We start from the raw sequence: 15,161 nt of genomic DNA, 5'->3' as shown, positions 1-15,161 counted from the left end.
AGCTATTTCTATGTGTTGTGTGTTTATAAACCTCAGCCCTGCCCTGACCAAGCAAAATAGCTTCTAGTTACCACTGATTCAGGCCTGAATTCAAATTGCCAGCCTATTATTCCTTACTCAGGCAACACTAGTACTCAAAAATTATGTTAAACATTTCCCAGATGCAGAAACAATCGCTTCCCCAAAGAGCAAGAGGTGAAGGCACGCAGCCAGCCAGCCCCCTCTTTTATTGGATAACATTTCTCATATATTTTGTGAGAGCCAGATGGCACCATCTGAACAGCAGTGAGCCCGGGAGCCTCCAGCCACATCAGGAAAAGGGAAGCGTGTCCCAGCCCTGCTGTGGGCAGCTGCCCCTGCTCGGGCACAGGGCACAGGACATGAAAGCTCTTCTGCGTAAATTCACACGTGGAAACCTAAATCACCACTGCTGACAGGCAAAACCCCACAGTCTTGTGGGCAGGAAGAGTTTCCCCAGTCCTGAGGCTCTCTGGAAAAGGAAGGTCTGTCTGCAGATTGCCAGAGAAAAAGAAACAGATGTAAAGAGAGACAGAGAGTGTTCTGAAGTTCTAAACCCCCGCTGTGTGTGAGGCCTTTTCCCTGCAATTAAGGGAAGCTAATGGTTTTATGGAAGCTGTTTGTTCAAAAGGCCTCCACTGCACTGTTTAATGGAGTTTCCCCAGCATTCCCCAAAGGCTTGCAGACTGCATTAGTATCCCACAGCTCACACCCTAACCAAACAAGCCTTCTCACCCTGGTGCCTCCACCCTGTGTGTACGGAGTGTAGGAGGATCAGGGCTGCTGTGCCTCCTGTGCTCGCCTTCCCACTGGAGTCTTGGAGCCCCAGGATGTGATGAATATTCACGGCATAAACATTAGCAGTAAGTATTGTGCAATTTGGACAAAAATATATTTCAGGCAAAGGAACTGGGAGAGAAAAACTGAGAGAGCATCCCTACTCCTGAGCTCCGGGAACTACTGAATCACGTTTTCCTGAGCTGTAACTGGTGGTTTTAAAATGCAAATCAGTCTTGGGTTTTTGAGAGAGACATTGTGAAAAAAAAAAACCAACAAAAAAAAACCCCAACAGACCCATGCAGCAGAGCTTTATTGCATTGTAATGAATGTGGGATTTGCAGAGCTGCCTCATGCCAGTGAATGCACAGTGGATGCAGGGCAGGGACTCGGGAAGCCCTGAGGCTTGTCCCCAGCCAGTTCTGCCACTAACTCACTGTGCGACCTTGAACGAGACACTCCTTCCTCCATCTCAGTGTTCCCATCACAGGACACGGGGAGGGGAGAGAGATGAGGCCATTTCTGTGCCTCCTGGTGAGACTGCACATTACAGGCCACTCTGAGGTGGGAGGCAGCAGAACTAATACAGCAGCTGTTTTCCTGCAGGGATCGATGAACCGGGCTAGTGTTGCCTTGCTCTTAATGGTCTTTCTGTGGCAGATACTGCTCAACCCTTCAAACTCTTTTTCCTGTTCCTATTCCACAGTTCAACCTTGGCCTTATGTCTCCCTTGTGTCTTTCTGCAGAGCTGGTCCCCCCACTGAGCCCCAGCGTCTGTAGAAACCCTTCTGCAACTGTTCAACTCTTCTGATTCACCTCCACCTGTAGAGCATCTAATACCATTTTCCCTGCCCTCCAGCTAAAGAGCTGTCCCCAAACAGACTCTACTCCACAGCTCATAGTAGAGCTGAACATAAAAGGGGAGGCAGAATAAGTGATTTTTTTAGTATAGATCGATTTTCTTGAAATTATTGGTGGTAGAAACTTAAACAGTAACAGTCTATTGAGGGGGGACAGTCTGAGGCACCTCACAGTCTGGAGGACACCTCTGTTCCTCTACTCCTGGAGCTCCAGGGTTCCCTCTGGGATCTTGAATGACTCTGATTATCTCCACCTGGTCTTTCCTCTAGTCCTCTGCTCCCTTCTGTCCACACAGGTGGTGGGAGGCGTTTGAGCTGCCATTTGTTTGTCCACTGTTGCCTCTTCTTATCATCTGCCTTCCCCACACTCAGCCCCCAGTGCTGGTGAACTCAGAAGGGTTAATTGGTGATTTCTAAATCACCTTTCAAAGCTGTCCCCTGCCAGCCACAGCCTGCACATCCCTCCTCCCAGCTCCCATGTACAGCACTGAAGGAAGGCTGCAGAATCTGGCGTTTAGAAACTAAGTTCACTCCACAAGGTCACGTCAAGGAGGCCAAAAATCACAGTCAGCCAGCAGTAGCCTTCACTTATCACCCACCAGAGAGAATATTAACTGGTAAAGCAGAGGCAAAGAGTACCATATTCCATTACCAGTCCCCCGAGCTCCCCCTCAACACCGTGGAGTGAGAGCTGTTAACTGAGCTCTTCAACTGCATTTTCAGTGGCAGAAATGCCCCAACAGCTGCCTGACCTTCATGTAGCAGAAGCCTCAGGTCCTCTCAGTTGCTGTGTGTCGCAGACAGAAATCACTCAGAGCCTTCTGATGCATTTCAGAAATTATTTCTCTGATGAAGGCAAGATCCCAAAGGAGGAACACACCACAAGGAGAAGCAGTCACGCTGGGGAAAAGTCAGGGCACTCCAGTCATAAAAAGCCAAGAAGTTCAAATCCAGGTGCCAAAATCTATGTTTAAACCCCTAAGCATCAGACCTGAAGCTCCCATTACATGCAGGAAAATCTGTGAGTACTCAAGGCTTTTCATAATTGGCCATTTATTTCCAGATATGTAAATAGGAATAAAGAGCTTCTTAAAAAATGCTCTACTGTACCAGCAGAACATTTCAGCTCTTCACTGGAAACAAATCTTTAAGAGGCACTGACTGGAACCAAAATACATTAGTTTAAGCTGAAATATTTATGGTTTAAGATATTCCTTTTTGAAGTAATTAAAATATACTTAAGCAATGCCTCATTTCTGACTCCTTTTCCACCAGCTGTGCAGTGGGGACAATCAGAAAGTTTTGCACATTGGTAGTGGCAGTAGAAAAATGCTTCTGAGAGTCAGGGGGGAGAAATGCCTGCTCCAGGAAGGCAGAACAGAATAAGAATTAGGAAAAAAAGGAGGAGGACAAGAAGTCAAACTAACCCATTCACACACTGAAGGAAAGGTGCACACCCACTACCACTTTGGAAACAAAGGAATTGTTACCCATCTCTTCAGCTTCTCTCTTGTTAGAGAACAAGGAGAGCTTGTAGAAGTGAGTCTGGGTCAGAAAATTACCAGAAAGTAAAGAATTCCTATAAAACAGAAAATACCTAGGAAGGATCTAGGTCAGAAAGTCCTTGCAAGCAAATCTGAAATCAAATCCTCCTCTCTTGGTGTAGATTGCCCTGAACAATACATGGGAAATGTTCCAGAGTGCACACAGCAAACTCAGGGCACACTCCAGCCTAATGATTAATGCAAGAAAAGATGTCATTCAAATTCCACACATTTATATCAGGTATTTTTCCTGTTAATGTTACCACTGTGGAAAAAAATTAACTATGGGGGGAAATTATGAAGGAAATTCATTGGTGCTATAAATCAATCCTGTCCCATTTTGACCTCAGAAAGGTTGGCCAGTTCCGAGCAGTGGAGCATATGACTCATTATTACCTGTCTATTCAAACAGCCCGTGGCAGGGAGTTCTATATGGTACCTGCTTGGCAAATTAATCTTTTGTCCCCCCTCTAAACCAGCATGCACAGAGGTGTCTCAGCAGCAGCTCTCTACTGGGGAGCTAAGCAGCTAAGTGTGCCTTTCATCTCAGGGTCCTTCCACCGAGCCAAGACAAGCATCCTGCCTTAGATGATGAAACAGAATAAAAGCCTGTGCTGTTTTCATACCCTGAGCAAACGGAGCGTAATTGAAACCCTCCATCTCCTCTCAGGCAAGCTTTGTATTTTGCCCTGTGCAGAAATTTCCGTCTGAACATGATGCTTGAAGTGCTGATGTGGGAGAAAGGCTGATCTGCCTCGGTGAGGAAGCCAAACAACTGGGCTGGTTCTCTCTGAGGGAGCACGAGAAGGGGCCCCGTGTGTGTGTGAGCAGCCCAGGCAGGCAGGAGATGGGGTTGCCTTTTGCAAAGCAGGTGCTTCAGCCTCTGACAGGCCAGCTCTGCCTGTCGTGGTGGCTCCACATCATTCACCAGAGCCCTTCATGCCAGAGTCAGTGGGTTTGTGTCCCACTGGAAGGCTGTGGAATGCAGCCATGGGTGTGTAGGGACACACCCAGCCGTGCTGCCCCCAGCGTGGAAGTGGGGACCAGTGCAGCTGTAGCTGAGAACTAGAACCATCACTGCAAAAGAACCCTCAAAATGGAGAAAAAGTGGGGCTGGAAAAGTATCTTTTGCAGTTGTTTTTGGTGGTGTGCCCCTGTTTACCAACACAGTGTTACTGGTAGAAAGGTAAAGTAAGAAGCATAAGCAGGGAAGCAGACACACAAACCATAGGAAAAAGCTAAACTGCACATAAACCCAGATTGGCAGATTGATAAAATATTCTTAGGCAAGAAACAGACAGCCTGAAAGACAGGAAGATGGAGAGAGAGATTTAGAACTGAACTTAATACTTCCGTGATTTATTTGCATTACGCTCAAGGAGTGTGTGTGGCTTGGGTTTTACTTGTTTGTTTTGCTTCCCTGACTGCCTCAGGTGCTGGCAGAGAATTGTCTTGTTGAAGTTGCAGTCCATGGGATGTTTTGGAAATTCGTTGTCCCTGGGGAAAAATGAGGAGATTTTCACAGAATTCTGGAAATGTTCTGCAAGTTCCGAAACTCCAAAGAGAAAAAGCTACGTGGGAAGTGGTTTGGCCTCCTCCACGTAGTAAATGTCCAGCTTTGTCTCCTCAGAGCCATAAGACCAGAAACTACCAGCAGAATCCCTACAGCGCTTTGCATGAGGACATTCTGCAAATTATGGAAATTTTGTTCATCCATCCATCCTGCAGCAGATGGCAAAGCAGTGAGAATGGCCAGAGCTGGTGGGTGGCAAGGATGTGTTTACTTTAATAAGGCCCAGAGATTAAAGTTCCACCAGTGCCCATCAGCAGTCTGTTACATTCATTCATTTATAATTATTTCCCATTTTTCTCGCTGCAGTTATCTTTTAGAATTGCAGTTATTTGGATGTCTATAACCACCCAGTGTAGCTCACATGACCCTGACCCAAAGCAGGGCATCCAGGATCTCTTCCAGGATCCCCCTTGTAATCCAAGCCCAGGCATCAGGTATTGGACACTGAGCCCCTTGCAGCCTACAGAGACAGGACTGACTGTGGTCTTGCAGAACCTCTTCTGCCACGATCAGGCTGTCCAAAAGAACAGGAAGGAAAGAAAAAAAGCAGGGGAATATGTGGGTACAGGAATGAGAACAGACAAAAGAGGAAAAGTGTAAAGGATACAGCTGAGGGAATTAAAAATGGTACCACAGAAGATGAAAACTACAGCATAGGACTGGTACCTATAATCAGTGCTATAGAACTTCTGCAAAATGGATAGAAAAGCTGCAGAGAAGAAACTTGCTTAGGAAGGAAAAATACTAATAGAAATAAAAAGGAGAAAGATAAAATAGGAGTCAGAGACAGAAGTCCCTGAAGTTGTGCAGTTACAGCCCCAGTAAGCCCAAGTACAGGAATGCTGGAGGAAGGGGAAGGGAGAGATAGCTAATGGAGGAGTTTGTTGGAACTCCATAAAAAAAATCAGTTCCTTCCAGATGTAATGTAGCCCTGCAAAGTCTTGGCTTGGAGCACCATCCATTTCCTGGGCACTCAAGCACCAGGGAGCTGCACTCTGCCAGGTGCTGTTCACTTTTGATGGATGCTGCTGTGACTAGTGCATTAAACCCAGCAAAAGTGAGGCTTATTAGGCTCTGAAAACCAGGGTCCATCACTGCTCAGAGTACTTATACACCAGTCTGGCTCGAGAGAGGTTCCAGCGTTCCCAGAGCACGCAGGGAGGCCTGGTGGATGCCAGCACGAGTCCTCCCACATACAGTCCACATCTGTTCCAGGCCCTGCAACACAGAGCAAACTGGGCAGCTGCCACATCCCCCTCTTGCAACTCCTGGTGTTTCCTCCTTGTGTTTGGTGGCAGGTTATCATGAAAGCTTCAGGAAGTCTCATCCCATCACCAGCAGTCCCCCTGTGAGTGGGGCACGATGGAGTCAAATTATGGTTTTGACTTATGGGATTCGGGCCACCACAAGAAAAGTCTCTGTGTAAGCTGGGTCACAGGACAAGGGTGTGTTTTGGTCTGCTGTGTGCTTTACTGAACCCACAGACTCATTATCCAGCTCCTGTTTCCAGGGTGAGAGCTCTCCCTCACTGTGGCTCCAGAGCTCAGCCAAAGGCTGATGGACAGACTGTCACTGTCCCCTGCTGTGGCTGTGACTTTCTGCTGTTTGAGCCAAGAGTGGTGCCAGCCCAGTTGTGACCTTCTCTGCCCCTGTGCCTGAGTCCTCCAACCCTCCCTCTCTCCCAGCAGCTTTTGCAGACAATCTCCCTCTCTGCTCCTGTAATGAGCTGCACGGCGCGATATGGAATTAGTAGAATCTGAGTTATTAATTGTCTACAACAATTAGCCAGGATGCCTGGGCCTTCAGGCACCTCGGTGACGTGTGGGAGCCAATTACAGTCTTGTACATATTCATGGGATTTCATCCACAAACCAGGAGAGCTGCTTCCCCAGCTCTCGGCCCGTCTCCTTTACTCCGACTCGCATCCAGCCCACCCTGAGCCAGAGGGGAGTAGTTTCCTTTCCTTTCACGTTTCCCTGAAATCAAATATTTGCAGTGCCCATAATTGATGTAATGGAAATGCAGAACTAGCACATCTGACAGGGAAGAACAGAAGAGGCCTGCCCAAAACTCGCTCGTTCCTTACAGGAGGAGATGCAGAGATCTCGCTGGACGTCTCCCCCTGCAGTCACCCGCTCTGTCAACCACAGCACATCCACAGGAGCTGGAGGAGGGATATTCCTCCCAGTCAGCAACCCCCCAGCTCCATCTCAGAGCACAGTTCCCAGCTCTCATGATGTAGATCAGCGTGGCCAGTGCGTTTCCAGTGAATCTGGTGGATTTAGACCAGTTTATCCCCACGGAGGACCTTGACAGTAAGTTCTGGGCTGCACCAGATGAGTCACTAAATGCTGGCACGAGTCAGATGCCCATGTGTGTGCTAATTCCACTGCTTCCTAAGGTTTCTCTGAAGTTACATCTATCAATATCCACGTGCTGTGCTCTTGGGAAAATAGCAACCCTGGGAATACTCCACTGGAACCATGCTTGACCCCAGCAGGAGCTGTGCTGGGATGAGGCCCAAGGCTGTAACTGAGCTTCACACAGAGTTCTGAGAGGCTCCAGCACAGCAGGGTCCGAGCCCAGCCGAGCAGGGACATGTTTGGGTACCCACTGATGCACCAGAGTGCACAGCTGACATCTGTCCCACAGCAGCCATCCAGGAGCTAAAATGTTAAATCCATAACCCGCTCTCTGGATTTATTGTCCCGAAGGCCGTCAGGACTTTTGTGAGCTTTGGAGTGCAAAATAATGTTGGAAACACACGTTATTTATCTGACACACTGGAGTGACTCCTCCTCAGCCATCACTGTCTGCTGAGGAAATAAATCCCTGCTCTGTGTTTGGGAAACAAAGCTATTTCTGTCACACGGGAGACCAGCTGAAGCTTTTGACAGAATCTGATTTTAATATTGCTAATCTTTGCTTTTTGTTTTTGTGTACCCAAACAACTTTCTGAAGGGGCCTGATTGATTTTGCCTTTCCAGTCATTTTTAATCATCATCTTTGCAGGCTGATAAGAGGCTGGTCACAATTTTCATAAGTGATTTGTGCTTTGGGTTGCTTCGCTTCCGTTACGGACACCGCCTCAGTGAAAATCAATAACAAATTAAATCACAGGAGGCAGCGTGACCAGTGAAGGAGTAGCTGCAGGCTGTAAGGGGGGAAGGGTTTGTATTTTTTAAAATTAGAGATAAATTGAAAAAAGATAACTTTGTGGCTCCATCAGAAGTAGCCACACTAGAAAGGTGCCAGGTGTACACGGAATGTGCTCGAGATTCTACATCATATCAGCCCGTGACTAGGACACAGTATTGGTTCCACTGTGTAGTGCACTGCACAGCCTGGTTCTCCCCCATTACTCCTGATTTATTCCATCTAACACCATTAACTTGAAGAAAGTTCCTCCTGACTTAACACCAGTACGAGACCAAGCCCAGATTCCTCATTCTGAGACATGGAAAATGGGAATGTAATGCAGTCTTCTGCCTGAGCCTCCCACAAACATGTTCTAGCTCCTCTGAGCCTGTGAGGAATGAACCTTTCTGCTTTGAATTCACAAACCTGTGAGCTCCCCCAGGGCACTGGGAGAGGCACCATAAACAGAGTTTAGGTCTCCCTGATGTGCTTTTCAGTGTCTGTTTTGTTTCCCTGCATCCCCACAACTCCCCTGAACAGCAGCAGCGTGACTTGAATTGCCCACAGTAAGTCCTGGACTCGCCAGTCTCAGTGTCTCAAGTTATTGGCTGGTTTTACACTGAGGTTCCTGGCATGTGGCGGCCTATGACTGGTAAGTGCAAACATTTTATCTCTTAACAACTTCATTTAACCTCTCAGCTGTCTGTTGCTTTCTTTCTTCCACTTCGTGTGCTTCCTAGTTTATAATTGTTCCTTTTTGTTGTGGGCATTCTGCCTGTGAGAGGAACATTGCAGGAGGGAAAATAAACAGTGTTTGATGTTACGCTTTCTGTTTAGAAGTTTGTTTCTCTTTCTTCTCCCATTGCATCAATATTAACATGTTGATTCATAAGCAAAATAAAGTATATAAATACACTCTTTCTCTTCTTTTTGAATCGTAAAACTCAAAGTTATAGTTCCCACAGCAACCGTAACTCAACCTTAATGTGCACATCCATTAAAAGCAGGGAAATTATCACCCAAGGCAGCAATCGAATGGGTGTGAGGGGATTCTGCTACTGGTTGAAATCCCAGAGATGTGAAACATTCCACGTCTGTTTGTGACAAGATGTCACACCGAAAATAAGTAAGAGATCTCAAAGATCTTGCTCTTTATGGACAAAAATGGGATTCAACCTTGCAGTGTGCAGAATCACTTGACTCAGGTGGTGTTACCTTTACTGTTGAACTCCACTGGCCTCAGAGATGCTGAGGCCCCCCAGAGCAAAGTGAGTGCACTGAGCACTCTGTTGTGCAGAGCTTTTGGGGTGACCCAGAACCACCCAGAGTGGAAGGGTCTGACAAAGGCGAGAGGCCCCCGTGACCCCAGGCCAGGGCACGCAGCATGTGCCACACCACAGAGCTGGAAGGGTCATCAGAGGAGCTGCTGCATTCACAAACATCCTGTGCCACCCTTCTTTTCAGCTGATCTCTGGGAGAGACACGATTCTGAAACACAGGGAAGGATTAGAGGGATTGGATTAGAAAGGATTGGAGCCCACAGGGACACAGAGGAAAGGTTGGCACTGTCCACAGGCAAGAGAGGTCTCAGCCCCTCCAGCTCCTCTGTGCTGGCTGCCAAAGTAGCCAGTCACTGCAGGGAAGTGTTTTCAACACAAACTGCATCCCAGGGGACTCTGGCTAAGTTATTCTAATTATTTGTGCGATAAGATGAAAGAGCAACGTGTTCCCATTTCATAAGGGCTTCAGCAAATAGAGTCCACCAGGTGCTGATGCTCCTTTGTGAGGCCTGAGAGCTGAGAACTAATTAGTCCCAAATTATACCCCTGACAAAGACACAGCAAGGAAGCAGGAAAGGCGTTCACATGCCAAACCGCTACAGCGTCCTTTCAAACGGCAGATCAAACGGGCAGCACCACTTCAGAGGGCCAGCGACGCCTGCAGCAACCGGTTGGTATTTACCTTAAACAGCAAGGAGAGAGGCAGAGGAGGGGAGGAGAAGAGAAACATCAAAAGGGCTGGCAGAACCGGCTCTCCTGAATCCTCTCCGTGCTGTTCCCATAGGAAAGGGGTTTCCCTTAAGTTCAGGCCTTTGGGATCTGCACAATTGCTCTCAGCACCATTTGCTGTCATTTTCCATTGGATGTACTTTTAAACAAGCTTCACAGTCGGCTCTTTTAAATAAACATGAAGGCAGCAGCTGAGTAGAATACAGCTGGAGTTTGCAGACATGCTGTTTGATGTGTTCCATGATGCAGGAGGTTGTGTGTGATCCTACAATTAAAGGCTCATCACAGTCCAGCCCAGAAGGGTTAACACAACTTTTCCTTTCATGTTTCCTGACTGTGCAGGCTATTGCTTGGTGCTCCTTTCACTCCTGCACAGCCTTTCCTAAATCTCCCACCAGTGTTGCAAAGAGCAGACTCTCCTCTCACCCCCTTCCAAACTTTCAAAAGGAAGAAAAGCCCTACCAATGACCTGGTGTGGGGCAGAGAGGTGTCTGTGCCCATTTATCAGCATGCACAGAGCCAGTGCCAATCCCGGAATGCCCAAGAGGAGACACAGGCATTAATCAAAGCAGTTTCCCACTGAGAGTGTCCTGCAAACAGTCCTCAGCCTTCCTCTTGCATGCCTTCCCATGATGGGTGCTGTGCAGTGTACCCAGTTTGTGTTTCCCTCTGAAGTTCATAGCACTGTCCTTTGGCAGTGGCACCGCCCTGGACTGGACAAACCATCCCCCTGTTACACTCTGGTACCCCCTCAGCTGATCTCAGACACACCAGAGCACATTCAAAGCAACTCCTCTGCTTGGGTGTCTGAGTGGCTCTAACCTGGTACTGCCATGTATGACACCACCTTCAGCTCACAAAAGTAGTGACAGCCCACAAAATCCTAAAGCTTATCCAAGAGCACAGGGCATCCCAAAGACTAAAATGAACCCATAGTCCATTAATTCCATTCTGCAACAGGGTATTTCATCAGGAGGATTGGAAGCTGTGCCCCTAGTTGGGCCCACTCTTGGCCTGAGGAATCCACAGCAGCCCCTGGGGCAGGACTCAGCTGGTCTGGGGCAGAGCTGGGCCCAGGGATCAGCCACACAGCCCCATGTTCCTTCACAGCAACCCCTCTCTCCTTCCCTCCTTCTCTTTTCACTAATCACAGCATAATCTGCTCATCACATCTGGGCCCTTCTCTGCTAAGAGGGAAGGTTTAAATGCTCAGGGTACCATGTTAATATAGCACCCAGGTCTCTGTTTACCTCTCCCAAAGCTTCCTGAGGGACTGCACTCTTGGGAATACAATTTGCTCTGTGTTTCTAACCCAGGAGCAGCACTGTGGTGCTTAGTGCAGGCAGAGCCATGGTGCAAGTGCTGAGGGAACACAACAGGCTCCTGCATCCCCCTGCCAGAGCTCAAACACACAGCCAGAGTTACTGGGGGCACCTGATGGTGCAGCTGCTCAGGCAGCAAGACCCCAAAAGCATCCAAAGAGCTGAGAGACCCTTCCTATTCACAGTCAGACACCCAAACTGCTTGGGTGCTTTGAACAATTTGCTGGATGTGTTTCTCTTCCTACAGATGCCCTCGTATCTTTGAATTTTGTCCCAAACCATGGTCAGTCAGGAACGCTACAGAATTCCTCACTGGAGGGTAGGTATTAATAATATCCTAATAACCTGTGAGATGTTAGGTTGGAAGAAGCCCAGCACTTTTTCTGGCCCTTCTCTTTGGGATTTAACTTGATACAGCTCTATTTTCCCCAAGCAGCACCTCATCCCAGTAGAAAGCAGGTCAGATACAAGTTTCTGAATGCCCTGAACTGGCCTGCCTTGCCCTTAGCAGTTCCCCTGATGTAAAGCAAAGTCTCACCGTGGCATGAATCATGTTTATCATAACAAGAAACAAAGAAGGAAGAGAACAAAGGAAAAGGGAAAGAGGAGAGAAAACAAGAAAGGAAAAGACAAACAGAAGAGTGAAAGGGAGGGATATAGATAGACCCATTAATTTGCCTCTGTTTGCTGTGGGATTTAAACAACAAGCTGCAATGTCTCTGGTTTATCTTGGTTCCTCAGCTGTGAAACGTGCTGTGCTCCAGTGTCTTCTGAGCTTTAGAGATTTGCCGGGGAGCTGGGAATGAAGCAAGAGGCTCAGCAAACAGAGATAGCAGAGGCAGCTTCATACATCACACTCAGAGGAAATTCATTCCTTTCAGCGCTGCCCATGGGTGAAATTACATTATATTCTGTTTGGATAATTGGATGTCATATACCACCCGACTTGTTATGGGGTGGCATCTCCTTCCCTAGGGAGGGTATCAGCAGCATCCCAGGACAGAGAGCACGAGGTACAGGTCCGGGGGGGGGGGGAAGTGAGGAGTTAGTGTTGGCTCCAAGCAGTCCTGGTTCCAAACGGGATCTCTCAGGGTCGGGTTAGTAACAGAGAGGGTGAAAAACAGGACAGGAGCAAGAACGAGACGAAGAAATGAAAGGGAGCAAATCTAAAAGGAGAGAAAGCAGAAAGAGAAGGGAGGGCTGATTACTTGGAGATTTTTTTTCCCAGCACAAACACAAAGCATTTTCTCCTTAAATTGGGAGCTGGGACGCAGAGGTCTTTTAGCTACAAATTCAGGGGGGAGACAAGCCTGTCCTCCTGAGCAGGAGCAGGTCACGTAACATCTGCCTGTGGATCCTGCAGAAATACAGCAGTTTTCTCTGATCTCTGTCACTGGGGATCACAGAGGCATTCCAAGTCTCCCAGCCATGCCTTGCTGCATTTTATATCCGCCACTTACCCACATTTTGTCTAAAACGCCCTCAATTTCCCCCTCATTGTGTCCTTTCTTGCAACACCTCACTCCAGCTCATTGATGGCTTTTTAATAGCACAGTTAGAATTGTCACACAAGCCAGAGGACAATTTCATGTGTCATATTGTCCCAGAGCATCCTGGGAACTCCATCTGGCTCAAGTGAACTTATTTTATTGAAATAATCTCTCCTCCCTGCTAGTTATTGAATCGTCTTGGCTCAATGGCCCCGCTCAATATCAACTTTTCATGCTTAATAATTAGTGCAGAGAAAAGAGTTTCATTGAATAAGTGTTTAATGTCACACATGATTAGGAGACACAGAGGATGACCTAACTAGGAATTCAATTTGGGGCTGTGACTGTTCAGATGAGGGACAATTAGGGACATGTTCTAGACTGTGGCTGTGTGCTGGTGAGTGCCTGCAAAGTTATTCGTGGCAGCTGCACCCTTCTCTTCCATGCCATACACTTCAAGGCCTAGAAACAGATGTTAGCCCTTATTTTTCCACCCAAGGAATGTGCTTCTTCAGAAATCTGTGCTGCTATCACTTGATTGCAACAATTGCTGCAATTCCCCTTTTAACTTGATAGAGCCACCAAGTTTGGAAGGAATTTCCAACCAAGCATTAAACAGGCAAATACCCAGTTTCACTCTGGCCTTTAAACATCAGTGTGATGGTGTCTGGGTCCCAAACCACAGGCTCATTTTCCAAGGAGAGCAGGAATTCAGGAACTGACTTGCCACAGGGAGTCTCAGATAAGCTGTAGAAGCAAACCAGGCAGCACAGAGTGATTTGTTTGCCTGGCTATTCATTTATCTCCCCATCTACCAACCACTCCCTACTCACCCACTTGTGCCCTTCCAGCCAGGACGTTTGTGGGCTGTGTTAGTGCCTGATATATTTAGTCTCCAAAGGCTCCCTGCTAATATCCCCTGTATGGGAAAATGAGATTCAGATAAAAAAAGAGACAAACCAATAAATACATTTAGGAGTGAAGATGAGAGACAGTGCTTAACTATTCTGGGGGATCCTCTAAATGATTTTTCCTTAAATTGAGTTCTCCCCGTTCTGGGATTACAGTCCTGGCTGATAAACTCTCCTTCCTCTGCATATTTAACTAGTTACAAACGCTCTGCAAATAGCTGTGCTCTCCATGCTCACAGTGACTGAAATCCTGTCTTAGAGCATTTCCTGCAAAAGTGATTTTTCCCACTTAAGATTCACTAACACACTGATCTACCACATCTTCATACATATCACACACTGCTCTCAGGAGTGATAATAAGAAAATTTGCTCAATGAAACCCGCTTTCCTCCCTTTCTCTGGCTCCCTCATCCCTCTTTTCACAGAGCCTTACCCACCAACTCTTCGGTGCAACATTTCTGACAGGATTTGGAAGGCATTTGATAGCAGCTGTCAGACCTTTACACCTGCACACAGCCCACCCTCTGCTCCTCCCCAGAAACGAGCACATCGATCTGCCCTCTGCAACATGTATTTCATTTCCCTGGGACTTCTGATCTGCCCACTTGTCCCAGAAGAAAGACTGACAAGATGAGAGATGTGTTCCCTGTTTATAGTCATATTTTATGTGCAAGAGATTGATTTTCTGTAGCAGCCACCAGCTTCCCGATCTGGAAACCCAGCAGTGCCCTGAACAGCCTCCTATTCCTACCCAAAGGATGCCTGTAAACACAGAGCACTGTTCCTCACCCTGGGGAATAAACCAGCAGGAAACCCAGCTCACCTCTGTGCCTGTTAGTTGGGTCCACGGGTGTTTCTTTGAGTGAGCCAGAGGGGATCTGGACACTCAGCACCATCCCCCAGGCCATGAATATTTAATTTTTAATGAAACAATTGGGAGCCTTTTTATTGTGCCAGTTTCCTCCCTGCAGCAGCAGGAGGGAAGTGAGGGGCAGCAGAACACATCAGGGCTTGCCCAGATTATCAAAGGGAGATTCAGCTTCAGAAGGATCCCAGGCAGCAGGGATCTCTCTAGTAAAAAGAAACCTTGATTTCTCAGCTGTTTTAGGGTCCCTGGCCAGAACTTCAGCTAATAGGAGTCTGCATCTCGAATAGGATCGTTTCAGAAGACTTTCATCAGCTGTTTCTCCTCCACCTCCTTTCCTCACCCTGTATTATTCATGCTGGGATGTGAACAGTGCAGCAAGATGGCTCCTTCCTTTCCAACCTGATCTTCACAGACAGACACAGGGAATAATTATGCATGCAGGCACTAAAAAGAAAAATCACTTGGATGAATTAGAGACTTTATTTCATTGTTTATTTGTGGGAGTGAGAAACTTACTGTGGAGCAGACTGTATTGCACATGGTAATGAAGCACAATTACCTATTCTTCTCCATCTCAGATGAGAACAAAGAAGCCTGAAAGTCCTCGGAAGGTGAAGGAGAGGGAATTAAAACCAGATTCAAAGTAAAAG

At 47.3% G+C, this 15,161-nt stretch overlaps 2 long non-coding RNA genes across 2 annotated transcripts in view; one reads left to right on the top strand and one right to left on the bottom strand.

The window, feature by feature from the left end:
- Positions 1–15,161, bottom strand: part of LOC113995886 — a 60,672-nt gene that overhangs the window by 2,516 nt on the left and 42,995 nt on the right. The gene's annotated exons all lie outside the window — the stretch shown is intronic.
- LOC113995887 lies at positions 9,844–14,800 on the top strand. Its single transcript, XR_005565458.1, has 3 exons — positions 9,844–9,860; positions 11,489–11,560; positions 14,743–14,800. It is a non-coding gene; the product is annotated as an uncharacterized LOC113995887 (long non-coding RNA).

This window comes from Pipra filicauda, unplaced genomic scaffold, assembly GCF_003945595.2.
Source record: "Pipra filicauda isolate LSUMZ 115617 unplaced genomic scaffold, ASM394559v2 scaffold47_size6085603_pilon, whole genome shotgun sequence".
NCBI lineage: Eukaryota > Metazoa > Chordata > Aves > Passeriformes > Pipridae > Pipra > Pipra filicauda.
The sequence above is the reverse complement of the archived record's forward strand: the minus strand, read 5'-3'. Positions and strand labels throughout refer to the sequence as shown.